This window comes from Macaca fascicularis, chromosome X (assembly GCF_037993035.2).
Source record: "Macaca fascicularis isolate 582-1 chromosome X, T2T-MFA8v1.1".
NCBI classification, from domain to species: Eukaryota; Metazoa; Chordata; class Mammalia; order Primates; family Cercopithecidae; genus Macaca; species Macaca fascicularis.
The window spans coordinates 142,263,677-142,290,295 of record NC_088395.1 but is presented as its reverse complement, the minus strand read 5'-3'; the positions used below and the strand labels follow the sequence as shown (position 1 = coordinate 142,290,295).

Here is a 26,619-nt window from a genome sequence, read left to right as displayed (position 1 = left end):
GGCAGACCTTCTGTGGCCTAGAAGGGACTGGGTCTAGGGTTTGAAAACTTGTGTTGACCCTGGCATCTGAAGGTGTGGAATCTTTGACAAACAACTTAACGTGCCTCTTTAGCCTCTAGAAGCTATGTGGCTGAGGACTTTATCTTCTCATTGTTGTAGGTGAAATGACGATCATTTACAGGGTAGTTGCTAGAACGTGTTGAAAAACAAATTTTGTTAAGTCAAATGTCTAAATCCACTGCTCTGGCTTAGTGATATAAATATTTTTGGACCGATAATTTGCATGTCTGCCTGTGTGTGTGTGTGTGTGTGTGTGTGTGTGTGTGTGTGTGTGTGTATTCTTTAGTCTCTGAGAAACCTTGGGGGAAATCTTTTACTTCAGTCCACCTGGCCACCTGAAGGTGCAGGTGATTGATTATGTCTGTAGGCAGACTTGCAATCAGCTTCCCAAACAAGAATGATGCATAAAACTAGACCTGGCAGAGTGCACTGAAAAACCAATCCTTAATGTCTCATAAATCATACATTTCAAATCTGACAAAAATCAAACAGCCTTATCCACACTCTAAAACTAAAAGTGAGTGACAAGACTTATAAATTAATCAAGTATAGAAATTTAGTTTTGTGCCATCCTTGTCAAAACAATCTTGCCAATAAAGCCTCTGCATTCCCAGCTATCATTTCCTTAGTACTAAAAAGGAAATTTAAAACCTTGTGACTATTACAAATTCTTGTTATTAGAAAGTCTACAGAACAGCTCACGCCTGTAATCCCAGCACTTTGGGAAGCAGAGGAGGGTGGATCGCCTGACGTCAGGAGTTTGACATCAGCCTGGCCAACATGGTGAAACCCCGTCACTACCAAAAATACAAAAATTAGCTGGGCGTGGTGGTGGGTGCCTGTAGTCCCGGCTACTTGGGAGGCTGAGGCAGGAGAATCACTTGAACCCGGAGGCGGAGGTTGTAGTGAGCCATTATTGCACCATTGCACTCCAGCCTGGGCAACAAGAGTGAAACTCCGTCTCAAAAAAAAAAAAAAAAAAAAAAAAAAGTCTATGGAATATTTAATGTCTTGCAATAGGAATAACATCCAGAGAGTTTTTATGTGGGCAAATAGAAACAGTAAAATGCTGACAAGACATATTATTTTGATTGTTATTTTCTTTTTCTAGGTTTCAATGCATTTCAAAAACAGTCCACGGGTATTTTCTATCTGTGCCTTTTATATCTACAGTAGTTCAAAAATGAGGCACAAATAAATCTCAGTGGTTTAAATACACAGGAAAATCCATTTTCAGAAGAGAAATACAGTGTACTACAGGAAGCAGTGGAGAGCTGGTCACTTACTGACAATGTACATATCCATTAGCAGGCAATAATAAGGAACAGGAGCAAAAGCTACTATGTCTTGCAAGAGGAATAACATCCAGAGAGATTTTATGTGGGCAAAGAGAATATCAATTCTAGAAGCAGTAAAATGCTGACAGCAGATACTTATTATTTTGATTGTTATTTTCTTTTTCTAGGTTTCACTGCATTTCAAAAACAGTCCACAAGTATTTCCTATTGTGTGTTTTTTATCTATAGTAGTTCAAAAATGAGGCACAAGTAAATCTCAGTGGTTTAAATACAGAGGAACATCCATTTTCAGAAGAGAAATACAGTGTATTACAGGAAGCTAGGGAGAGTCGGTCACTTACTGACAATATACATATCCATTAGCAGGCAATAACAAGGAACAGGAGCAAAAAAAAAAAAAAAAAACTACTTAAACATACACCCCTAGGCAAGAGTACAATTCTCTCACTTGTTCAAATAGTAAGCCCTCGGCAATAGGTATCCATACTCATTATTTCATGTAGCCTTAGCATTTGCTGGAACCCTGGCTGTAAAGAAGGGATGATTTTGTGTTCACAAGTTTACATGTATACATAGCCTATAACTCTGTACATATTTTGTTTAATCCTATTCTGTCAATGACATTTCTGTATAGAGTGACAACTCCTCTTCTCACTCCACATCTGCCCTGGAGATCAGCTTCCCTGTCCAGCCTAAGCTGAAAAACAGCCCTGGCCCAGCCTAGGGTGGGGTAATTTAAACAATGGTAAATGGGGACAAGGGCAAGATGCAGTGGCAGATGAATGTGATAGAAGGATATGGATCCATGGAGAGCCTGGAAAAAGGTAAGTGGGTGCAGTCAGGTGGACTGAAAAAAGAGTCACCCTGAGAGTGAAACAGACACGAAGAGTGACCCTCACAGCTACAGAAAGAAATGAAATGGGGCAGGAGAAAAGGGAGAAGAAAGCGAAATAACTTATTTTTTTAAGAATGCCAGATTAAGGCTGGGCGTGGTGGCTCACACCTATAATCCCAGCACTTTGGGAGGCCGAGGTAGGTGGATCACCTGCGGTCAGGAGTTTGAGACCAGCCTAGCCAACATGGTAAAGACCCATCTCTACTAAACATACAAACATTAGCCAGGTGTGGTGGCATGTGCCTGTAATCCCAGCTACTAGGGAGGCTGAGGCAAGAGAATCACTTGAACCCGAAAGGTGGAGGTTGCAGTGAGCTGAGAGAGCGCCACTGCACTCAGCCTGGGCGACACAGCAAGACTCCATCTAAAAAAAAAAAAGAAAAAAAAAAAAAGGATGCCAGATTAAATCAACAATTTCATGTATGTGTGCGCAGTTTAATGATACCACACTGCACACATTTACTACAATTTAACTTTTGACCTTAGTTTGGAAGCAGATGCAATCTTTAAAATCTCTATCCCACAATTTCAACAGATATCTCCCTTTATAAAGGAAAAAAAAATACTTTCATGGAGCAAAAGCCCTAATTGTGATTTTCCAGGCTACCATGTCTAAAGACTCTTTTAATGTCATCTTTCATTTTTGTACCTATAGGCATACTTCATATATGCCTTGGCACTAGCCCCATAGGCTAGGGGAAATTAAACTGAGAGTTAGACCCATTCAAGAGGTTCCCCATCACTAAATATTCAATTACAATAAAGCAAATAACATGAAAAATTCCTGTACTGCCCACAACTGTTTGGAACATATTCTGAAATTAGGAAGTATTATACTCGGCCTTTTAGTATCCTTTATAGTATACTCCCACCAGAAGAGCTTGTTCTTTTGAGGGTCAGGCCATGAAAAAGTTCTTGACTGGGAGAAATCTTTAGGAAATAAAAAATTACCTACCTATGAAGACAACCTAAAAGTTCAAGCTGGAACTCTGATGTTAGCACATTAGATGCTTGACCCCTTTGAGCCTCAGTTTCCTCATCTGTAAAATAATGAGAGGTGGGTACTGACAGCCTCTTTTAGCATTGAAACTCGATCATTCAAGTTGGAAGAGGAGAAATTTAAAGGAGCTATCCTTAAGCTTCTTTAAATAGCTGTCAGGAAGATGCTATAGCATAGTTCTCCAACTGCCTGTCAGCTTTCCCTTTTCATGGGTTATGACCGTGACTTCTATCTAGAGATGTAGCAGTCATTCAGAAAATCTTCTAGTCATTTAAAAAAAAATAACACACTATATAAGTTGGAGGTTTTGCAATGGGCTTGAATCCACCATTTTTAGAAAGTACTGCATTTTTAAAGGACATACAAAATATTGTCATTAATTTATGGGTGGTGAATTATGACTGATTTTGGTTTTCTTCTTGAAGCTTTTCTGTATTTTCTGCATTTTCCTACAATAAAATGTACCATTCTTACTGACAAATTTGATTTTCAAAAGGATCATTCATTCTTGCAAGTTCCATCAGATCGCTCAAGTCTACTCTAGAATGAATCAGTGGGTGATGGGACAAATCAGATGGTATCACCATGCATGTCTATACACAGTGGTTGATTCCCCAAGTGGCTGATTGCTGTAGTAGAATCAGGACATTATTATTATAATCAGAATCTATGACTCACGGTTCTATGTGGAAATCAAAACATGCATTTTATCTAAATAACATTTTTTCCAGCATCCTGGCCCTTGAGAATCATGGTTAAAATTCCTTTCCAACTGAAGTAAATGAAATGAAACATGCAGTCCTTTTCCTGCACCCCCCCACCCCCCAAAAAATGCTTTTCAGATAAAATGATTGTGATTGGGCTATTTTTTAAATGTTTCCTCTTTTTGTGCTCTGAAACAAAACACATTAAAACTTAAAATAAATATTTAGTTGTCAAAACAAAACAACCCCATATGAAAAACACAAGAATGAATTTGATGCCATGTATTATAAAAACATCTTCCATAGCAAGCACAAATGTTTAAATTGTGTAAAAAGAAGACAAAAACCAAATGTTGTCACTCCTGTGTTCTACAGGACAGCCCTAAGAAAGGTGGAAGGTGAGCTACTGAAAGGTTAAGCACAGACTTCCATAACTTCCAGATTCATGGTTATCAAAGCACAGCTTGGAAAATTCAGGTAAGACAGAAAATGAAGTTGGACAAAATGACAATCACTGTTTCAATTTGAGTAGATCTCTAGAACAAATTCCATGTAGAATTCAATTCTCATCAGCTGAGGAAGGTACAGCAATTCACCTCTCCATTCTCTACCTGAATATAATCCAACGTCTACTACACGTTACCTCTCAAATTACTTTTTTTTTTTTTTGAGATGGAGTCTAGCTCTACAGAGCCCAGGCTGGAATGCAGTGGTGCTATCTCGGCTCACTGCAACCTCCGACTCCTGGGTTCCAGCAATTCTTCCTGCCTCAGCCTCCCGAGTAGCTGGGATTACAGGCACCCGCTACCACGCCTGGCTAATTTTTGTGTTTTAGCCGTGACGGGGTTTCACCATGTTGGCCAGGCTGGTCTTGAACTCCTGACCTCAGGTGATCTGCCCAGCTCAGCCTCCCAAAGTGCTGGGATTACAGGTGTGAGCCACCACACTCTGCCTGAAATTACTTTTTACCCAGGGCCTACCTTCCTTTCTCCAAGAGGCTCAACTTACTTCCAACTTTTAGAGTAAGCTGCAAAAAGTGGCTTGGTTGTGGGACATCATTTCAAATCCCAGCCCTGCTGCTTATTAGTTGTGCAATCTTAGACAAGTTACCTAACAAATATATCCCAATCTCATCTGTAAAATGTGCATCATAACTGCAGAGTTGCTGTGAGGATCAAATTAGACAATGGGTGTATATTTAATTTGCATGCTTCCTGAAATTTTAGTAGGTGTTCAATTAATGTTGGTTCTCTTTTCCCCTACTCCTTGTCACTTACTCCAAGTATGATCACATTTAGCATTCATGGTTTTAATTACTCTCAGGCAAGCCCAATGGTATATAGGACATATAGTAATTTTGATTTTGTTAAGATTTTGAATGATGCATGCCGAAAGAGAGATAATGCATAGTTGTGCTTAAAACCATGAACTTCAAAGGAGTAATAATCTTAATCTTGATTTCTACTTCTAACCTTGACGAGCTGTGAGGCCCCAGGCAAGTTCCCTTACCTCTCTGAGTGTGGTTCCTCATTTACAAAATGAAGAGAATATATAATGTATACAAGTCCTCTGGCACAGAGTAAGTGCCATAAATGGTAGCTGTTATTTTCTTTAATTCTTCAGGTTGGTATGCAGGAACTAGTCACTTTTATTTATTTATTTTATTTTTTTAAGACAGGGTCTTACTCTGTCACCCAGGCTGGAGTACAGTGGTGCAATCTCAGCTCACAGCAACCTCCAATTCCTGGGCTCAAGCGATTCTCTTGCCTCAGCCTCCCAAGTAGCTGGGACTACCGGCGCACACCACCACACCCGGCTAATTTTCTGTATTTTTAGTAGAGACAGGGTTTTGCCATGTTGGCCAGATTGGTCTCGAACTCCTGGACTCAAGTGATCTGCTTGCCTCAGCCTCCCAAAGTACTGGGATTACAGGCGTGAACCACAGCACCTGGCTGGAACTAGTCATTTTTGAGACTAATAAAGTGAGCTCTGCCAACTACTCAGTCACCTCAAGACGCTGTTATTGTTCTCTACTCTCCCAGAATTATGTTCTGCTACATTTTGTAGAGGAAATTACATCAACCTCAGCATTACTGACATTTCAGGCTGGATATTTGCTGCCGGGCACTGCCCTATGCGCTGTTGGATATTTAAGCAGCATCCCTGCCTCTACCAACTGAATGCCGGTAGAGTGCCCTTGAGAATGGCAAAATTTGGCAAAAATTGTTGAGTGACCCCTGGGGGGGGGGGCAAAAGCGCCCTGACTGAAAACCACCAGTGTGGCACTATCCACACAGAGGGGGTTTCTCCAGGCACTCAGGAAGTAGCCCTCTAGAAGGTCAAAGATATATTTGAGCTACTATATTTGAGCTACTATTTAGGACTATCCACTCTTCTGGGCTCCATCATGCATTATTATCCATAAGTCAAAGTTGACCCCAGAAAAATATTTTGGGGAGGCCCAATTTGCCATCAGAGATGCATTAAGTCACAGGAAGGGATGCTGGCCTTCCACTTCTCCCTACTCTATACAGTAATACAAAGCTGAATGTAAACATCAAGAAATCAGCTATGTCTTATTTACTTTATTTTTTTAAAAAAGAAAAGGCCATAGACCCTAATATGACTTATAAACAATACGATTTCCCAAAATGAAAAAATTTAAAAAAAAAACATGTCTTAGTTGAGAAAGCAAGGTACAGTTTATGCAGTGAATAAGTGACTGGAAAGAAACGCCCCCACCGTTTGCATGGTTGTATAGAAGGTTGCTATGTGTATCTCCAAAAAACTCCAGACAATTCTTGATTATTCACAACAGATTCACTATCTATTTTTCATTTTCAAAACTGCACCAGAAAGGCAGAAGCCATTTCTTATCAACCAAATATCTCCACATCTAGCATGGAGCCTCCAACAGAGGAGGGAACTCGGCAAATGTTTGTTGAATAAACGAACAGTCATATATTCTGCTTAATTAAGTACACCATTGACCAAAAAAGAACCTTTCTCTGCTCTTCTCCCACAGGAGCTAAAAGATCTTTTAAGAGAAAATAATTACAGTCTCCTCCCTTTTACCCCAAATCCAAACAACTAGATAGTTCAATTAACAAAAAAAGTTCAGTAGGCAAAAGTTGGGGAAAGCAGCCAAATAGATAAGGCCTCAAGTTCAAGCAAGCAGGAACATTTGGTTCAACTCCCATAAGGTTATAAAAGCCAACGTTGCTGGCACCGGGGGGGGGGGGGGGGGGGGGGGGGGGGGGGGGGGGGAGGCATGGGGAAGAAGGGAACTAGGAGGTGGAGAGTGGAAAAACAGGGTTCAGTCACAGGAAATTACCTTCCATGCCTTCAACAAACTTTTCTAATGCTCAGACTTTAGAGGTGAGGGTTAATTTCTTATATGAAAACTTGATTTACAAATTTTCAAATGCATTATCAGCAAAATCTTTAAGAACATCTAGCAAGAGAATCTGATCCGACTTCTGTTAATTCCTGAAATGTCTTTCATGTCCTCGGGGGCAACAGATTCTCAAAAAGCCAGGTAAAAAATATGCCATTTACACCTTTTGTCCAGAGAGAAACTTAAAGCCCACTTCCTATCAACATGCTTCTCTCTGTAAAAGATTTTTACCACTTTCTGCATTCTACTCCTCAGAGAAAAACACGTTAGGCTTAAATTTTACTATAAAAATATGCTATTTTTTCTATTGTTATTTGGGCACAGAGTGAATACCATATTAACATTATAATACAGTAGTGTAAATAAATGCATTTTTGTTGATCTTTGTAACTAAAAATCTATTTCCTCTTAAACATTTCCAGTTTGACACTTCCAGGAAAAAAAAAAAAATAATTACTTTGTTTTAGCGGTCCATTCATTTAATATATATTAAATTACCTCCAATGCACTAGTATTATACAGGAGGAATTTTGTCAATTTAAATCTTACACAATGTTTCTTAGTTTCACTCAAAAATCTAGACTTGGTTGAAAAAAATATTTTCCTTTTCTGAAAATTAAATATGGGAATGGTACCCTAGAATTTCAAAAACCATATATGGTTACAGAATCTATATGATAGTCTTAGACTATGTACTTATTGTGAGGTGGTTTGCACAAATCATGGCCTATCTGACCAATTTCCTGTTGCATAAAGATTATATTGGCCCTTAAAAATGTTAAATAAGCATTTTTAAAGACTGAAGGTAAACACTTGATTGGAACCTTATGTAACCAAAAATGGGAAAACACTATAGTCTCACCACATAAAAGGCAAATGCCTGCTCAATACGTATTCTTCTTAAGCAAATATGAACATGAGTTTGTAAACGCAAAGCTACCATCCCAGAAGCCCTTGCTTCTTCAGTGTAAGGATCCGGAGGTCCTGGTTCTTGGAGATGAGCTGGGGCGGCAAAGGCTTTACAAAATTCCAGGGGGGCCCATAATTTAAACTTGTGCTATTCTGCAAATGTTCACATTTCCAAGGAACACCGTAACATTTACATTAAAACTGTCTTAATCAAGATGACGGAAAAAATTATTCCTGCTGTTCTATAAGCTTGCCATAGATTTGATAACCCAGACAAGAATTACAAGCAATTACAAGATGATGGCTCCAATTAGGAAAACTGGATCTATTCCAAATCCAAATCAAAGGGGGCTCGGATAATCCCGAAGGGATAATTTAAATGAATACAAGGGGACTTCCAGCAAATACATACGCTTATTCTACTATTTCTACTCTTCTGAAAACCAAGCGAAATGCTACAAGGATGTTATCTCCTGCCCTTCAGGAATTCAAAATCCAAACCTGGCATACCATTAATAAGCCTCGTCCTTTTATTTTCCCAAGGGGTCTCCCTAGCATGGGGTGTTTATTGTAAAGGGCAATCAAAACAAACCTGAAAAACTCGCACATTCCCAAATGCAGAAAATAATATAGCGCTCACCACGAACGACACAACAGTGACTTAGCCTTGATGATTTTTTAACCTTTACCTAGTCCTGGACGGCTAAGAGCAGAGAGGAAAGGAAGAGAAACTTCGAAAGCAGAAATCTCTCTCCCAGAGCCTAGAACAGACGGCACCTTGTAAGGATTTCACGCTTTTTGAGACGGGAAAGGTCACGCCCTGCAGTTTTGAAAACCCACCTTCTAAGGCTCAACCCCCGTGATAGAACCTTCCTCGTGCTTCTCTAGATTCCACGCTGGAGCTGAAATACCCCCTCCCCACCCCCACTCGCCAAACCCGCGCCATCCCCCTTGGACAGAAGAACCACAGCCGGCCCTCCCCCTCCCTCCTTAGTCTGTACCCCACCCCCATCCTCCAACCACCCCGCAAGCATCCGCGTCAGGAAAACCCAGGCGGGCCCCCTCACCTCTACTCCTCATCGCCACCCCAGCCATCCTCGTTAAGCAAAGCAAAGCAGGTCTCCCACCTCCCCCCTCCACGATCCCCGCCATCCTTGATGGGAAAACCAAGGGAGTCGACCCACCGCTTCATCCTCACCCGCTCCCCACAGCCCCTGCTAGCTATCCTGGCTGAAAAAACCAAGAGGTGTCCCCACCTCGCCGCACCCCCCACTGCCCGCCATCCTTGGTGACAAAACCAGGGCCCCCCCCTTCACTCCCTTCTCGCTCCCCACCATCCCCGGCACAGGAAAACATGGAGAGCCCCCATTTCACTCCCAATACCCCACCTCCACCCCAGTGCCTCCTAGTCCCCATCGAGGCGAAAACCCAGGGGAGGCCGAGGCACACACAAGGGGGGACCTCGCAGTCCCTCGTCCCGCACCCCGCAGCCCGGGACGCCCCCGGCCCCCGGCCTCAGCGAGGCCGCCGAGGCCGCAGGTACCCAGCCCTGGAAGGCCGAGCAGCCGGGACCGCAGGGACCAGCCCAGAGCGGCGGCGGCGGCGGGGCAGGAGGGCAGCCGCTCCCCCGGGACCCAAGACGCGGGCGGGCGGGAGGCACACACGCGCGCACAAGCGGAGAGAAAGCGGGCTTACTGCGTGGGGATGCTCGCCCGCGCAGCTGTCTCGGCGGCGGCGGCCACTGCCTGCACCGAGGCCGAGGCGCGGCGGTGGCGGCGGCGGCTGCGGACTGAGCCCCCTCCGCCGGCGGCTGCGGACTGAGCCCCCTCCGCCGGCGGCTGCGGACTGAGCCCCCTCCGCCGGGCGGTGGATGTAGGGCGCGGGAGGGGCGCGAGGGGAGGGGTGCGCGCGGGGGAGGCGGGGAGGGAAGGAGGGGAGGGAGCAGGAGCGCGGGGGCGGGCGCGGCTAGCCCGGGGCGGGGCGCAGCGCGCGCCGGGCCGGGTTCTGCCCACTGCACGGAAGCTGTGTGCGGGGCGCGCGCGCGGGAGGCGGCCGGACGGGCGCGGGGAGGGGGGCGGCTCGCCACGCACTCTGCGCGCCCACGAGTCCCCGCCACTGGAGAGGCCCAGGCGCGCGGAGAGGGTGGCTGCGGGGACGCGGTGGCAGGCTCTTTCCCGAGGGCCGGCTCGGATCCGAAGGCCGGGAGGAGGGCGGGCCGGGGGCGCCTCGGGCCCCCTCCCTCGCCCAGCGGGCCTTAGAGGCCGGTGGGAGTCACGAGTCACTGCGGGCAGCCGGGGCTGGGGAGGTGGGAGCAACAAAGACAGCCAAGTGAGGGTGGTGTCTCGCCTCACTGGGGGTCTCGCTAACCTGCGCACTCCCTGAAAAGCGGCCCCGGTTCGGGGCGCACGCCGTTTCGGCCCGCGACTTCGAAACCCGGTGGCTCGGAGCGGCGCAGAAAGGCCCGACGACCCCTCCCCCTTAGTAACAAGCCGGAGGGAGCTAAAGAAGCCCCATCCATAATCCTAATGCCACCATCCAGAGCGTTTTAGCGTCACTCAGAAAGCACCGATGGCAAAGCGGCGCGTGGCGTCTCTTTCACTCAGCATTCAGTTTACTGAGCCCTCGCCATGTGCCAAGCTCAGTGCCGGGCGCTGGTGATAACAGCGTCGTCTGCAGACAGTACCCACCCTGCCCTGGGAGCTTATAATCTACTGGGGGAGACAGACAATAAAGAAGTGAGAAAATAATCAAATTTGGATAAAGCCTGTATAGGAAAAGTGCAAATAGTGTGATTAGGAAAGGAGGAGGTGACATTTAAGCTGAACCCTGAAAGCTACGAAAGAGCCAGGAAAAAGTTTTCCAGAAAGCAAGCCAGAAGGAGGGACCAAATCTTGATGCTTTGCAATCAAAAGGTAGTGATCATGATTGGCGCCAGGAGAGCTGGGGAGAGTACCAGAAAGTAAGGCTGGACAGGTTGGCAGGGACTAGATCGTGGATTGCATGCTTGTCCATGGGCAGGTGCAGTCCATGGGCAGGCCACTTCATTCCAGAATCAATGGGAGGGCATTGAATGAGTGGCTTAACCCCAAGGCGTGACGTGGTCTGACTTGCATTTCTTTTAACTGAGCTTTTGTCTTTTGGGATGATTGTAGATTCACATGCATTTGTAAGAAATAATACAGAGAGATCTGGTGTCCCCCTTGCCCTATTTCCCCCAATGCAAAACTACACTATAAGATAACTAGAATGTTGACATTAGTACAATCTACCAATCTTATTTTGATTTCTCCAGTTTTACTTCGTGTGTGTGTGTGTGTATGTGTGTGTGTATGTGCGTACGCGTCTGGTATGTGTGTGTTTAGGTCTATACAATTTTATCACGTGTGGCCTCTTTCCATTACCGTGATCAATGCATAAAACAGTTTCATCATTGCAACGACCTTACCTGTTGTACTATAATTATAAAATAGCAATAACCATCTCCTCAGTTCCCCAAGTCTTTCACCATTGGCAACCACGAATCCATCCTCCATTTCTGTAAGTTTGATATTTGGAGAATGTTTTGTAAATGAATCATACAATATTCATTTTGTATGAGAATGGTTCAGAACAGATTAAAAATTGAAATAGGGAGATTAGTTAGGAGGCTTTCTCAATAGTTTCTATCAAAGCTGATGGTGGTTTAGATTAGGGTGGTGCTAGTGGAGGGAAGTGGAGGGATTTGATGAAACAGGGTTGCAGAGGGAATTGGAGTTGAAGTAGAGACAGCATAGGGTAGACAACTGTTTTGAGACTTTCCAATGTAAAGGGGAAGAACAATGGAGCAGAACTGGAGGAGCGAGTAGGGACAAGAAAAGATTCTCTTCTCTCTTTGTGATTTGAGAGATGAGAGCCTGTTGGTCAACAGTTTAGGGATAATCAGTAGAGCGGTTGGTAAGGCAAAGGAGTATAAAGTTCCCTGCCTAGGTGAGATGGAATAAGGGCTGGATTCATGGGAAGAATTGGCCCTCGATCTGCTGAAAGTCATTCTTCACTGTACAGAAGACCATGGAGGTAGATGATGATGGCAGGAGCGGGTGTAGGGGTGGTGTGGTATACATAGATCCAGCAAATAGATCCTCATGATTCCTATTTGACCCATGTCTCACAAACTGGCTAGTGGTCTCCCTTACCAGAGAACCAGCAACGTAAGCCCTTACAAAGTCCCCTTCTCTGCCCCTGGCACCAGGGGCCTGGGCTTCCTCTTTTCCCCTTCTAAGCCCTCAGAAGCACTGAAGTTTGGTCCTTCTAGATGGCAAGAGAAGTGCCGCTACACTGCCTAGGAGAAGAGGAAGCCAATCTGCCCCCACTCCATCAGAGAAAGGCATTGAACAATTAGCTTGGCCACAGACAACTCCCCACCCCATACCAGCCCTGTGCCCAGCCCAAAAGAAACAGCCAAGAGGCACCCATGATGGAAGGCTCTGGACAGAGGACCCTCTTTCAGGGAAACTTCTGGCTATTCTTTGGCATTCAATCAGTGTTAGTTGTGATTCATTCTTCTCAAGACTCCTTCCTTTCTCCCTCTTCCTTTATTCATTCTTCCTTCTTGTTTTTCCCACTTGTCACTACCCCCATCTCTGCTCCATTCCTACCTTCTTGCTTCCTTCCTTCCTGCCTCCTCCACTTCTTTCCTCACTTCCTCGCTTGTGCAGACATTGGTGATGCTCTTACTAGATACAAGGCATGTCCTGCCTCCCACATTGCCCCAGCTTAGTCTGCACCCAAGGCCAGCCCAGTCTGCCTCTTAACACTTCACCTCCTTGAGACAGACTCAAATTATGTGGGTCATGGAAACACATCGTTCCAATGAAAGCATGTCAGGGACTGTAGTTTGTGTTGCAGAACAAGCAAAACGAATAAAAAGAAAGGGGTTGCCCAAATTGTGAACTTGTGTGCTACCTTTTGGTAATGTTTTCAGTGTTAAGAAGTAAAAAGAAATTAAATAGACTAAAAGCAGGTAGTGTGATCTCAGATCTGATCTTTTGGATTTCTATTTAGTAAGGAACAGGGTGCGAGGAAAATGGCCTTCAATTTCAATAGAATTTAAAGCACCCTTGGAAGGAAATATGGAGCATTTATCAGCACACAAAGTAATCAAGTCCTTTACATTCTCTTCAAAAAGTACCATTAGAACTAATAATTCTAAGTTATTGAAAATGTATTATGTAATGGACAGTTTGTATATATCATTTTATTTACTCTTATATGAGATACTTTACAGATGAGGAAACTGAGACTTAAGCAACTTTGGAACCAGGATTTAAAACCAAGCAGCATAGTTCCAGAGCCCACAATCCAAACCTGTATACTCTGCTTCCAAAACAATGAAAGTAAGAGTGTTCATCACTTTTATTACAGTCATCCAAAGTGGCTGCTTCTTTCAGGTAAGTGATTTTTCCCCCAAAGTGGTGCTCATCTGACTTTGTCAATGGAACCCACAGGGAAGCACTGACTCCATTTCATGATCATCCCTTGTCCTGTCAATAGTGGAGCCCAAAACAACTCTCAGAGAACACATCTACTTCTCCAGCCAACCTTACCTCCTGCCTCTCCCCAAGTAGGCTGTTAGTCTGGGATCTAGAAGGATCTCCAAAAACATCCTGTGCATTCCCCTCTTGAAACCTTAGTTACTGCAGTAACTAAGTAACCTTCTGCCTAGAAAAGTTTCAACAACTTCCTGTAGGTCCAAGGCTGAACTCTCCCCGGCCTGCCCCCACCCTGATCTATCCCCCCCCCCCCCACACACACACACACCATTACCTGTCTGGATTAATGGCACACCACCCACCCGTGGCCAAAGTAAAAGCTTCTATTACTTTTGACTCAGTCTTTTTCACATCCCATAGGTCATCAAGCCCTAGAAATTCTATTTCTGAAATAGTGAAACCTCACCGTCCCTTTCAAGCCGTTCCTGACCAACTCAGGCAGAATCCAGTTCTCCTGTGGCATTTGGTTCATGCTGATAGCACAGCAGGTAATCATGACATACCTGGTCATTTCATGTGTCTATTTTCCCCGGCAGATCATAAGCTCCTTGAGGGCACACAATGTATTTTCCTTGTTTATACTTCCAGTTTCTTGGAACATGGTAAGCATTAAATTATAGTAGTGTTGTTTTGTTGTTGTTGTTGTTGTTGTTGTTGTTTTGAGATGGAGTTTCACTCTTTTGCCCAGGCTGGAGTGAAGTGGTGTGATCCCTGCTCACTGCAAGCTCCGCCCGCCGGGTTTAAGTGATTCTTCTGCCTCAGCCTCCTGAGTAGCTGAGATTACAGGAGCCCACCACTACGCCTGGCTAATTTTTTGTATTTTTAGTAGAGATGGGGTTTCGCCATTTTGAAAACTCATTATGGTAAAATATAAACATATACATAATAGAGAAAATAATGTAATGAACTTCTATGCACCCAACACCCAACTTCAGAAATTATCAACACATGATCTATTTTGTTTTAATTGTAGTTATCCTACCAATTCCCTCCAATACACATACACTGGATTGTTTTAAATCAACTGCAAAACATCGTATCATTCCATCCAGAAATACTTCAGTGTATGTGGCTAAAAGATAAAGATGCTTTTCTCCTTTTTATAACATAAGAACAATATCATCATCACACCCAGGAACAGTTACTGAAAATTTCTTAATACCAAAAAATACCCAGTCAGGATTCTGAATTCTCCAGATGTCTCCCAAACGTTGTTTTTACAGTTCATTTATTTCAAGCAGGATATTTTTTGTGACATATAAAATTCATATGAAATTCACATTTCAGTGTCAATAAATAAAGTGTTATTGGAACACAAGTACATTCATTTGTTTACATATTATCTGTGGTTACTTCCTCAGTACAATAGTACAACAGAGTAGTTGTGACAGAGATCATATGGCCCACGAAGTCGAAAATACTGGTTTTTCTTCTGTGAAGAACCAGTATTGTTGACCCTGATATAAACAATTTCTATTTTGGCGACCTGGTAATCTCTTTAATGATAAGCATCTTTCCATGTCAAGAAATAATCTTTTTTTTAACTATTATTTTTAATTGACACATAATCATTGTGCATCTTTATGGGGTACAGTGTGATATTTCAATATATGTATACAATGTGTAATGATCAAATCAGGATAATTAGCATGCCCATCACTTCAAACGCTGATCTCTGTGTGTGTGTGTGTGTGTGTGTGTGTGTGTGTGTGTGTGTGTGTGTGTGTTTGAGACGGAGTGCCCAGGCTGGAGTGCAGTGGCGCAATCTCAGCTCACTGCAACCTCTGCCTCCTGGATTCAAGCGATTCTCTTGCCTCAACCTCCCTAGTAACTGGGATTACAGGCACACACCACCATGCCTGGCTAATTATTTTGTATTTTCAGCAGACGTGGGGTTTCTCCATGTTGGCCAGGTTGGTCTCGAACTCCTGACCTCAGGTGATCTGCCCGCCTTGGCCTCCCAAAGTGGTGGGATTACAGGTGTGAGCTACTGCGCCCAGCCTGATCATTTCTTTGTGTTGGGAATACTCAGATGGGCTCTTCTAGCTTTTTGAAAATATACAATAATTGTTAACGATAGTCACCCTACAGTGCCATACAACACCAGAACTTATTCCTCCCATCTAGCTGTAACATTGTTTGCATTAACAGTCTTCTCACTACTACCTTTCCCCTTACCCTTCCCAGCCTCTAGTAACCACTATTCTACTCTGTACTTAAATGAGATTAACGTTTTTAACTTCCACATATGAGTCAGAATATGGAGTATTTGTCTTTCTGTTCCTGGCTTATTTCGCTTAACATAATGTCCTCCAAGCTCATAATGTTGCTGTGAATTACAGGGTTTCATTCTTTTTTTATGGCTGAATAGTACTCCATTTGTGTGTGTGTGTGTGTGTGTGTGTGTGTGTGTGTGTATCACATTTTCCTTATCCATTCATCTGTTGATGGACACAGGTTGACTCTTTATTGTGACTGTTGTGAATAGTGCTGCAATAAAACTTGAGAGTACACATGTCTCTTTGACATATTGATTTCGTTTCCTTTGGATATATACCCAGTAGTGGGATTTCTGGATTATAGGCTAGTTCTATTTTTAGCTTTTTGAGGAACTTCTATACTGTTCTCCATAATAGTTGTACTAATTTACATTCCCACCAACCATCTACAATAGTTCAGTTTTCTCTGCATCCTTCCCAGAATTTGTTATTTTTGTCCTTTTGATAATAGCCATTCTAACTGGCATGAGGAGACATCTCATTGTGCCAGCCACAAATTTTAAAGGCTCATTTATTACATTTGGTTGCTATGTCTCTGATTAATGGTTCTTGGGTGAACAGATGGATGGGTGAATGAATTCTGCCTTCTTTCACCTATTTCTACCACAGTTCAAATTTTACCTGTTTTACAAATATCTGTCTATCTGATGTTGGAACCTGCTCAAACCCTTCTGTCTCTCTCTCTTTTTCTTTTCTTTTTTTTTTTTTTTTTTTTTTTTTGATACAGGGTCTCACTCTGTCACCCAGTTGGAGTTCAGTGGCACGATCTTGGCTCACTACAATCTCAGCCTCCCGGGCTCAAGTGATCCTCCCACCTCAGCCTCCTGAATAGCTGGGACCAGAGGCATGCACCACCATGCCTCACTTCTCTCTCTTTTTCTGTAGCACGTATCATAATTGTTTCTTGCCCTTATTACGTTTAATCTTATATTAAAGATTTTATGAAGGCAGCTTTTATCTCTCATGTAAAGTTTTCAACTCCTTGAGAGTAAGTAAATGCTTACTCACTACTGTGTGTTAAAACTGCAATTACTTTTGCACCAACCTAGTAACCTAGTGGCACCAAGCGCAGGGCCTTACTCATATTAGTCAACCAAATACATTATTTCTAAACAGAATGGAGTTAATAATTAAGACCAACATTCATAACATCCTTTATCTCCCTCAGGTATAGTCTAAGCACCATGAGCCTTGGAATCCTGCAAACATGGGTTCAAGTCTAAGCTTGGCCTCGGTTGGTGGTGTGGCCCAGAGTAAGTTATAAACTCAGGTGTGTTCAAACATTTTTGCTCACGTGCTTCCTAAAATAATTTTGAAAACCTGTGTGCCCCCACACCATTCAGTTTAGAAATAATTTATGTGGTTGCCTAATATGAGAAAGGCCCTGTGCTTGGTGCCACTAGATACACAGTAGTGAGTGAGACATTTTACTTACCTTACCATTCACGTTATAAGCTGGTATCTAAACTTTTTCATCCCATGTTTAAATAGTTACAAAACGAAGTTATTTTGGGCATATAGTATATATGGACATTCTAAAATGATTACATCACTTTTTAATTCTATTCAATTAGATTTAAATAGAGTAGTTGTTTCATACCCACCATTAGCCATCTAAATATTATACATGATTAACTTCATTAACAGTTGGAAATTTTACATTGCTCCTTTTTTCTCCTTTAAGTCATATCTCCTTCACTTCTTTCACAGAATTTTGTACTAATGTAATATATTTTACACATGTAAGTCTGTTTTTCATCACTCTTTATACATCTCTGCAATGCAAATATGTACATAAATTACATTTTAAAAATTCTTTCACCATAAAGTTCTACGTGTTTAAAAAATGTTTTCTAGGGGGTGGAATATAAAAAAGTTTTCTGGATAGAGTTATCTTTAGTACACAATTAATCAAAATAACTTAAATATGTAACAAGATTTGAAAAATGGTTTAAATGTACAATGTAAACTTTTTTGGAAATGTAGTTCTTAGAGATGGATGAAGCTTTTTCAATTAGTTCATGCCATTTGTGGATAAATATTGCTTATGGTTAGAATGAGACAGGGCTCTGTATCAGTTTTATTTTGACTTTTTACATGTTTTGAAAATATTAAGGCTAAGAAGCTTTGTTTACATAAATAAGTAGAAGGACGTTTCTCACAGTGTTACCATACAAACCTTTGGATTTCTTCTGAGTTATATAACCGAAATCCCATCCCATCATGAATCTATCATCAAAAATTAGTTTTAATGATTTATTGGTTGACAATTCCATTAGATCCTTCAGAAATTTTTTTGAAGACAAAGAATTGGAAACCACCGTGTTGCAAAAGGTCTTGTTATGCAGCGTTCAGGGTCACTCATTTTTCCACAACAACACCCTTATTTTGGCTTCTCCCTTTGTTTGGCACAGGGAGGTTTATATCCCCTGGGGCAATACGTCAAAGTCAGATTAGTGATGGTGAAAGGGGTTGTCTTTCTTTTGTAAAATGGGAGAAGGGCTGTTGAGAAAAAGGAGGTGGAAAAGGAGAATCCACCTGCCTCAGACACAGCTTTCTCAGGCAGATCAGTTTTTAAAAGTTGAGGGTCTAGAAATTGATTTCTTCACAACTGACTGTGCCCACGGATTCCTGGAAATTCTTCATGTATCCCCAGTGTTATGTATACCCCAGTATGACTTAATTTACCTCATCTCAGTTTCTACATCTGCAATTCAGGGCTAGCATTATCTAAGTCACAGGATTATTGTGAGAATGAAATTAAATTACATAACACATGTAATGAACCTAGCACAACATCAGACAGATAGTAGGTGTTCAGAAAATGTTAGATTCTTTCTCCACCTTTCCATCTTGACATTCCCATTTTTACACAAGTACGATGGATTATCTTTAGCTTTTTTTTTTTTTTTTCGGTGACAGTCTCACTCTGTCGTCCAGGCTGGAGTGCAGAGGTGTGATCTCCGCTCACTGCAAGCTCCACCTCCTGGTTTCACGCCATTATCCTGCCTCAGCCTCCCGAGTAGCTGGGACTAGAGGCGCCCACCACCACGCCCGGCTAATTTTTTGTACTTTTAGTAGAGACAGGGTTTCACCGTGTTAGCCAGGATTGTCTCAACTTCCTGACCTCATGATCTGCTTGCCTCGGCCTCCCAAAGTGCTGGGATTACAGGCATGAGCCACTGTGTCCGGCCTATCTTTAGCTTTTTTATAATCTTTAAAAAAAGGTTATGTGATTAGGCCAGGATTACATATGAAATTAATAAATGTGGGCTGTAAATCTAATCAGCACACTTCCCCATATATTTTTAAGGCTTTCAGATTTTTTTTTTTTAATTGAAGTCTCGCTCTGTTGCCCAGGCTAGAGTGCCATGGCTTGATCTCCGCTCACTGCAACCTCTGCCTCCCGGGTTCAAGCGATTCTCCTGCCTCAGCCCCTCTAGTAGGTGGGATTACAGGTGCCCGACACCACGCTTGGCTAATTTTTATATTTTAATAGAGACAGCATTTCACCATGTTGACCAGGCTGGTCACGAACTCCTGACCTCAGGCAATCTGCCCCCTTCAGCCTCCCAAAGTGCTGGGATTACAGGCGTGAGCCACCGCACCTGGCCCAGACATTTCTTAAAAAGCAATGTACAAATATAATATAAAACTCATGCTCCCACTACCCAGAATTCACAATTATTAAGAGTTTATATTTACTTTGTCTCTCTGTTTTTTTTTTTTTTTCAGACTTGGTCCATGAGAAGTTTTGTTTTCTTTTGTTTTGTTTTGTTGTTGTTGTTTTTACTTTCTTTCTCTTTTGGGAAGTAAAAGAATTGAATATTGCAGATAAAATATTTAATATTGTCCACTGTCTGCAGTCCTATCCCCTTCTTTCTCCTGAGTCAACCACTGTTCTGAGTTGGTTTTGTTTCATGATTTCATATTTAATGTACACTAGTGGTACCATTAGTCTATATCATTCTGCAGTTTTGTTTGTCTGTTTGACTCAACCTTCTGGCTTTATTCTTTTGGGTGTTTGTTTGTTTGTTTGTTTGTTTTGTTGTTGTTGTTGTTTGAGACGAGGCCTTGCTCAGTTGCCCAGGCTAGAGTGCAGTGGCACGATTTTAGCTCACTGCAGCCTCCACCTCCCAGACTCAAATGATACTCCTGCCTCAGCCTCCCAAGTAGCTGGGATTACAGGAGTGCACCACCATCCCCAGCTAATTATTATATTTTTGTAGAGATGGGATTTTGCCTTGTTGGCCAGGCTGGTCTCGAACAACTGACCTCAAGTGATCCACCCCACTCACCTCCCAAAGTTCTGGGATTACAGGTGCAAGCCACTGTGCTCAGCTTTATTCTTTATTCATGTCTTCTCCCTGCCACCCCAGTCATTTTAGAAGTCATGCATTCTATTTATATCATACACTCCGAATGTAATCACTATCTCCATCCTTCTCCCAAACAAGGCAATTTCTCCCATCCCACCCCCAACTCTAATGTTTTTGTTCTCTGCGATTTTAGTTCCAGTTTGGTTTTTTGTTTTTTGTTTTTTGTTTTTTTTTGCTTTCTTTTGTTTCGAGACAGTCTCTCTCAGTCACCCAGGCTGGAGTGTAGTGGCACCATCACGGCTCACTCTGCAGCCTTGACTTCCTGGGCCCAAGTGATCCTCCTGCCTCAACCTCCCAAATGGCTGGAACTACAGGCACTCACCACTACACTTGGCTAACTTTTTAATATTTTGTAGAGACAGGGTCTCACTATGTTGCCCAGACTGGTCTCAAACTCCTGGCCTCAGGCAATCTTCCTGCCTTGGCCTCCCAAAGTGCTGGGATTAAAGGTGTGAGGCACTGTGCCTGGCACATATAATTCTTTTAATTTCTGTAAGGTCAGTAATAATACACTTTCTTCTTTTATTTCTAATTTTAGTAATTTGAGTACTCTATTTTTTTTTTGGTCGTCGTAACTGAAGGATTGTCAATTTTGTTGATATTTTCAAAGAAACAACTTTTGTTGATTTTACTGTATTTTCTATTCTTTATCCAACTTTTTTCTTTCTTTCCAATGGATTTCTTATTGCAGGCTCCTGTTTCATAATCATTATTATTATTTTATGTATTCTATTTTGTATTTTTTTATCTCTGGAAAATTGTTTTTGTTTGTGCTTTTGTTTTTTGTCAACTTTTATTTTGAAATATTTCAAACCTTCAGAAACATTGCAAGAATAACATAATAAAAACCTATATACCCTTTACCTACATTTATCAATTGTTGATATTTTTCACATTTGCTTTATTTGTGTGTATGTCGATATCTATCTATCGATGAGCTATTTGATAGTTGTAGTTGTGGATGATATGACACTTCACCCCTAAATACTTCATGTATCTCTTAAAAACAAAGGCATATGCCTACATAACCACAGTATAATAATCATACTTGGAAAATTTGACATTGATATAATATCAAGTTTACATCCATAATCAAATATTCGCAGTTGTTCCAATAATATACTTCATAGCATTTTAAAATCCAGAATGTAATCAAGGATTGGCCAGGCACAGTGGCTCATGCCTGTAATCCCAGCACTTTGGGAGGCTAAGGCAGGAGGATTGCTTGAGCCCAAAAGTTTGAGACCAGCCTGGTCAACATGACAAAAACTCATCTCTACAAAAATTTTAAAAATTAGCTGAATGTGGTGGTGCACACCTGTGGTCCTAACTACTCAGAAGGCTGAGGCAGGAGGTTCCCTTGAACTAAGAATTTGAGGCATCAGTGAAAAAAGAAAAAAAAAGAACCAAACATCACACTGTTGTCAAGTCTCTTTAGCCTTCTCTGATCTAGAATATTTCCAAGCTGTTTTTTGGGGATGAGGTGGTTCTTGTGATATTGACATTTTGAAGAGCTCAGGTTAGTTTTTGTTTGTTTGTTTGTTTTGTTTTGTTTTGTTTTCACCCAGAATGTCCCTCAATTTGGATTTGTGACCGTTCCCATTTTTGGCAGGAATACAACAGAAGTGGTGTCGTGTTCTTCTTAGTGCACCACATCAGAGGGCGCATAATGCCAGCTTGTCCCATTATTGTTAATGTGAGGTTTGATCACTGAGTTGAGGTGGTTTCTATCAGACTTCTCCATCATAAGAGTTTCTTTTAGCCTTAGAATTAAAAGGCAATCTGTGAAGTAATTATATGGAAGGGAGGCAGGGAAGTGCTGGGAAGGGAAGGGCGTGGTCCCTGTGGTCCCTGTGTCCACAGACCTAGGTGAGGACTGGCATATCTGTTTTCCTGCCTAAATATTGCATTTCCCAAGACCACCCTGGCCTGCCACGCCCCCATCCTGTGCCTATAAAAACCCCGAGACCCTAACAGACAGGCACACAAGTGGCTGGACTTTGAAAGGAACACATCGGCAGAAGAAGACACAAAGTGACTGGATGTTGAGAGGACGTGGAGGGGAGCACGCCAGTGGAAGAGCACACGACAGACGCTGGCACGCCGGCAGGCCATCAACTGGTGGAATGACGTGGAGTTTGGTCAGGGTGGTTGGAGGAGAACCCAGGCCACTGAACAGCTTGACTCCAGGGGAAAACCTTCTCCCTTCTGGCTCCCCCATCTGCTGAGAGCTACTTCCACTCAATAAAACCTTGCACTCATTCTCCAAGCTCACACGTGATCCGATTCTTCGGGTACACCAAGGCAAGAAAGCCCAGGATACAGAGATCCCTCTGTCCTTGTGATGAGGAAGGGGGTCTAATTAGGCTAACACAAGTCGCCTATAGATGGCAAACTAAAAGAGCATCCTGTAACACACTCACTGGGGCTTCAGGAGCTGTAAACATTCACTGTTAGCGACTGCCGTGGGGTCGGAGCCCCACAACCTGCCCATCTGCATGCTCCCCTAGAAGTTCGAGCAGTGAGGCACGGAAGAAGCGAGCCACACTTCCATTGCATGCCCTGTGAGGGGGATAAGGAAACTTTTCCCATTTCAACAACATTTTGAGAGGGTGTAAATATTCTATTTCTCAATATGTTTTCAACTGATAGTTTCAGCATTCATTGATGATTTTTACTTGAATCAGTTAGCTATGGTGGTTATAAAATAATGCTTTTCTATTTTTGTCATTTATCTTACATTTATTAGTTGGATTTCTCCTATAAAGAAGAGCTTTTTCAATCCTTTTATAGTTCATGAGCGTGAAGACTGGGTGTTCATGCACATGTGTGAAATGTGCCACCCTTGAACCTTGTTATGATGTTGGCATCTTACCCATTTGGCCTGAAAAAAAAAAGAAAAAAGATCTTTCTCTTCTTCCCTATCCTTTTTTGAACTTTTTTCTTCAGTATCAATATGGACTCATGAATTCTTTTTTTTCCTTTCTTTTTTTTTTTTTGAGACAGAGTCTCGCTCTGTCGCCCAGGCTGGAGGGCAGTGGCACGATCTTAGCTCACTGCAACCTCCACCTCCTGGATTCAAGCGATTCTTCAGCCTCAGCCTCCCAAACATCTGGGACTACAGGCGCGTGCCACCATGCCTGGCTAATTTTTGTATTTTTAGTAAAGACAGGGTTTCACCGTATTAGCCAGGCTGGTCTCAAACTCCTGACCTTGTGATCCGCCCACCTCAGCCTCCCAAAGTGCTGGGATTACAGGCATCAGCCACCACGCCTGGCCGAATTCTTTATTCAATATGTTACAATCCATTCCTGTCCTTATTCATTTTGATGCTCAAATTGTCCCAAATTTGGCTAGTGGGGGCCCCTTCTAGCTGGCTCCTGTATCTTTATTTATTTATTTACTTATTTATTTATTTTATATATTTATTTTTGAGACACGGTCTCACTCTGTTGCCCAGACTGGAGAACAGTGGCACGATCTTGGCTCATTGCAACCTCTTCCTCCCTGGTTCAAGTAATTCTTGTGCCTCAGCCTCCAGAGTAGCTGGGATTACAGGTGGGCGCCACCACACCTTGCTCATTTTTGTATTTTTAGTAGAGACAGAATTTCGCCATGTGGGCCAGGCTGGTCTCGAACTCCTGGCCTCAAGTGATCCACCTCTCTTGGCCTCCCAAAGTGCTGGGATTATAGGCATGAGCCACCACACTCAGCCTCCTGTATCTTTTTTACATGAGCCTATCAATTTTCGAGTATTCCTTGCTTCCTCACATTACCAGATGTTCCAGACTCACTTTGTTCTTCCTTTGCCCTCGACATGGAATCAGTCACTTCTCCAAGGAGATCTACTTCCTTTGAGTGGGAACAGTGTTTTAGACATGAACATGTGCTACCCAGATCATCCTTTAAGAAAGAACTTGAAGCTGAGCATGGTGGTACATGCCTATGGACCCAACTACTTGAGAGACTGAGGTGGGAGGATCACTTGAGTCCTTGAGTCCTGGAGATCATGCCTGCAGTGAAATATGATTGTGCCAGTGCACTCCAGTCTGGATGACCTAGTGAGACTCCATCTCTAAACAACAACAACAAAGTTAAATTAAATTTTAAGTAGAAAGGACTTGCTGCCTATCTATCGGGAGTGTGGTCAGCGGGCAGCCTCCAGCTGTCTGCTCCTTCGATGTCTGCCTCATTTGCAAAACACTTTCACTTAGGTGCATGCCCTTCCTGGGGCCACCTACATCTAGTGACTGAGACAGAAGTAAAAGGTCTGGCTTTTCAGCCCTATTTGGGACACTACTGGGACAAAATACTTGTACCAGAACGCCCCGCTGGGTTGGTTGAGGTCTGCAACACAGTTCATCTTCTTTCACTTCTCAGTCCTGCTTCCTTCGGTCCTTCCATAGGTATACATTGGTTGATCTCTAGTAAACATCTTGTACTTTGTACTCCATCACAGCTTCTGTTTCCAGAGATCCCCCGACCTGAGGCAAGTGGTATTCAGAATATAGTAGGCCCCCTAAAACCAACCCATACTTTTTTTTTTTTCATAAACAGAGAAATTGACAGACACTTCTCATCTCAAAGCTTGAAACTTTTTTTTTTTTTTTTTTTTTTTTTTTTTTTTTGAGTCAGAGCTTCACTCTTCAGCCCAGGCTGAAATGCAGTGGCGTGATCTTGGCTCACTGCAACTTTTGCCTCCCGAGTTCGAGTGATTCTCCTTCCTTAGCATCCTGAGTAGCTGGGACTACAGACACCTGCCACCATGCCCAGCTAATTTTGTATTTTTAGTTGAAATGGGATTTCACCATGTTGCTCAGGCTGGTCTTGAACTCCTGACCTCAGGTGATCCACCTACGTTGGCCTCCCAAAGTGCTGAGGTTATAGGCATGAGCTACCACGCCCGGCCAAGCTTGAAATTTGTATTTGTTTTACCTGAGTTCTTTCTTCAGGAAAGTACTGTCAGGCCTCTCAAAAAAAAAAAAAAAAGAAAGAAAAAGAGGATCAACTTTGGGAGGCTCAGGTAGGCAGATCACTTGAGTCAAGGAGTTTAAGACAGCCTGGGCAACCTAGCGAAACCATGTTTCTATTTAAAATACAATAAATTAGCCAGGTGTGGTGATGCACGCCTGTAGTCCCAGCTACTCATGGGGGCTGAGGTGGGAGGATAGCTTGAGCCTGGGAGGTGGAGGCTGCAATGAGCTATGATACTGCCATTGCACTCCAGCCTAGGTAACAGAATGAGACCCTGTCTCAAAACAAAGTATCAAAGAACCGAAACTCACCGCATCACCACATGGAGACAATGAGATGTTGGACCCCTTATTCATCATGATTGCTTCCTCACCCCTCCCTAGTTTCTGTTTTCTTACTCATTGTTACATTTCTTCCCTGCTGTATAAACCCCTAGTTTTTGTTGGTCTGGGAGATGGATTTGAGACTGAGCTCTCATCTCCTCAACTGCAGCACCCAATTAAAGCCTTCTTCCTTGGCAGTAATCATCATCTCAGTGATTGGCTCTCTGTGCGGTGAGCAGCAGGACCTAGACCAAACCCCTGGTGTTTCCGTAACATTCCCTTATCCTCAGGGGCTACATTCCAAGACTTCCAGTGGATGCCTGAAACCACAGATAGTACCAAAACCTATACACACTTTGTCATTCAATCTGATAATAGGCACAGGCAGGTAGTGACCACAGCATGAACATCCTGGACAAAGGGATGATTCATGTCCTGGGAGGGATAAAGCAGGACTGTGCAAGATTTCATCATGCCACTCAGAACAATTTAAAGTTTATGATTTGTTTATTTCTGGAATTTTCCATTTAATATTTTTGGGCTGTGGTTGATTGTGGGTAACTGACACCACAAAAAATGAAACCACAGATAAGGGAGGACTACTGTACAAGAACTAGGTGCTGTGTGCTCACCGCCATTGGGATGTCATTGATTCTAGGCCCTTTTACTAGACAGACATACATTTTAAAATCATGAGGCTGGCCGGGCGCGGTGGCTCACGCCTGTAATTCTAGCACTTTGGGAGGCCAAGTCGGGTGGATCACAGGTCAGGAGTTCAAGACCAGCATGACCAACATGGTGAAACCCCGTCTCTACTAAAGAATACAAAAATTAGCTGGGTGTGGTGGCACATGCCTGTAATCCCAGCTACTC

General features: G+C 42.9%; 1 protein-coding gene and 1 non-coding gene across 11 annotated transcripts in view; one reads left to right on the top strand and one right to left on the bottom strand.

Moving 5' to 3' along the window:
- FHL1 (four and a half LIM domains 1) overlaps positions 1-13,024 on the bottom strand; it is a 71,170-nt gene extending 58,146 nt beyond the window's left edge. For 4 of the 10 annotated variants that reach the window (XM_005594686.5, XM_005594693.5, XM_065538122.2 and 1 more), the window contains exon 1: positions 9,959-10,082. The gene's annotated coding sequence lies outside the window, so the exon portion shown is untranslated. Of the gene's footprint in view, positions 1-8,952; positions 9,036-9,958; positions 10,083-10,630; positions 10,821-12,897 lie in introns of those variants that run through there. The other 6 variants (XM_065538120.1, XM_065538124.1, XM_015443898.3 and 3 more) reach the window with 3 other exon arrangements.
- A 10,206-nt stretch (positions 13,025-23,230) lies between these two features.
- On the top strand, positions 23,231-23,334 carry LOC123571518 (small nucleolar RNA U13). The gene has a single exon (XR_006695670.1). It is a non-coding gene; the product is annotated as a small nucleolar RNA U13 (small nucleolar RNA).
- Positions 23,335-26,619: the final 3,285 nt, after the last annotated feature.